The sequence below is a fragment of the Benincasa hispida genome, chromosome 12, assembly GCF_009727055.1.
Source record: "Benincasa hispida cultivar B227 chromosome 12, ASM972705v1, whole genome shotgun sequence".
NCBI lineage: Eukaryota > Viridiplantae > Streptophyta > Magnoliopsida > Cucurbitales > Cucurbitaceae > Benincasa > Benincasa hispida.
The window spans coordinates 69,776,904-69,778,970 of record NC_052360.1 but is presented as its reverse complement, the minus strand read 5'-3'; the positions used below and the strand labels follow the sequence as shown (position 1 = coordinate 69,778,970).

Genomic DNA, 2,067 nt, shown 5'->3' with positions numbered 1-2,067 from the left:
CGACACCCCATACAAGATTTTACAACTTATACCATTTCGATAAATCCATAAGGGTTGAGTACCCATATTTTCAAACATACAATACGGTTACATAAAATGCCTTAAAATCAAATCAATCTAACCCTAATATAAATAAATGAATTTACAATCTATTCCATACATTTTAAAGTTAAAAAGAAAAAAAATATTAAAAACTAATAATTTAAAGATCTATTAAACATATTTAAAAGTTCAATAACATTGCAACATTAAATAACCAAACTTCACAACGGAACCAAAAATCAAATATTTCAAAACTAACCCACTTAAGATTTTGGGGTGAGTAAATAATTAGAGTGAAAATTAGGGAAAGGGTTAAAAGATTAGTGGGTTAAATTTGAATAGAAATGGTTATTGTCCATTTCTCAGATACATGTACGAGGTGTTCACATCAAGGTCATCTGTTAAATCCAACGGTGTTGATGTGCAGAATTCACATAAAGAGAGAGAGAGAGAGATGGAAAAAAGAAAAAAAAAAGAAAAGAAAAAGAAAAATAGGGTTTTGTGAGAACATTTCTGGAAGTGAAAAAACCAGATTGTAGGGTCTAAATCTAACCCCAAAATTTTGTCTTTTTACACAATTTACCTTTGCAATTAAGCCCTCATTTCACTCTTCTTTTATAGACCCATCTCTTTAGCCATTTCATTCTCACTCTTCTTCTTTCTCCTTTTCTCTCTCTCTCAAAAAATTGAGCTTTTAGGGTTTTTGGCAATGAATAATTTAGCTTCAAGAGCTTTTTTTTTTGGCGAAGAGTTTGTTTTGTTTTGAGGGGAATGTTGTCTGGCTCGAGGACACTTTTCTTCGGTCTTTTGATTTTTGTGTTTATATTTAGTGTCGTCGGACCAGGCTTCATTCCCCCCAATTAATTCTATCGTCTCAAACAAATAACAACAACAACCACAAGGTTTGTGTTTGTGTTTGTGTTTTTTGTTTTGAATTTTTAATATATATATTTATTTCTATTTTTGGTAATGGATTTTATGAGAAGATAATGTTTCTATTGTATGTTGGAAGTGAATTTATTAAAGATGTGGTGCTGCAGATTGGTATAATGATGAAGCTTTTTGACTTAAGTTGGCCCTTTCTGTGGTTCAAAAGCTTTCTTCATCATGATTGGTTCTTTTCTCTTCTTAGATCTTGTAATGATTTCTTTTTTTTTCCCCTTCATCATTAGCTCATTCTTGTTTCTCTTATTTATTATTCATTTTTATTTTTTTTATTTAATTTTTCTATTGCTGATCTTCTTTCTTCTCTCCCCTCTTTTGTGCCTAATTTCAGATTTCTTCTTCTTCTTCATCTTTAATCAAACTTTTGAACAAATTTCTCTCTCTTCTTGCATGTCTCTTGGTGTTGATGAGTTGATTAGATCAATCAAATAAAAAAGTTGATGGGACTTAATTTCAATTAAATTACAATAATGGATGATCAAGTTGAGGGTTTTCCTTTTCTTTTTCTTTTTCTTTTTCTTTTTTCCTTTTCTTGAACATATATGTTTTAATGGGTATTAGAAATTATACCACAGATTTCTACATTTTCATCCTTGTAAACATTAGGGTTTTCTTTCAATCTTTCAAGGAATGGGTTCACATTATGTGTGGATGATGAGCAACCCTCTATCTAATTGTTACCCCTCCCCCCAAGTTTGATGTAAAGCTATTTATGACGACTCGTCTTGACTGTGACTGTCAAATATTAGAGCTTTCGATTTCATAGTAGTTAAATATTAATGATTCTTGTTGTGAGATTGGCTTATAAAACTTACTCTAAAAATGCATATATTCTCTCCTTGATCTCTTCTCGAAGTTCTATATATCTATAGCCAATTACTCTAACCTTCTTTAATTTTGTTCTTCCTTTCTGTAACCAAAAAATTTAAGTGGATGGATCAAGGGAAATGCTAACCCTTTTTTCTTTTTTAATAAATTATTGATACCCTAGATTCTCACATCCATGCTTATATAATAGCTTGTGATTTAACATGTTGACTATTGACATTTTAAATGAAAAGAAAAATAATTATTATTGGA

The 2,067-nt window shown here is 30.2% G+C and overlaps 1 long non-coding RNA gene across 1 annotated transcript; it reads left to right on the top strand.

Moving 5' to 3' along the window:
- Nucleotides 1-488: 488 nt before the first annotated feature.
- LOC120092737 lies at nt 489-2,067 on the top strand. The gene is made up of 2 exons (XR_005486136.1): nt 489-944; nt 1,083-2,067. It is a non-coding gene; the product is annotated as an uncharacterized LOC120092737 (long non-coding RNA).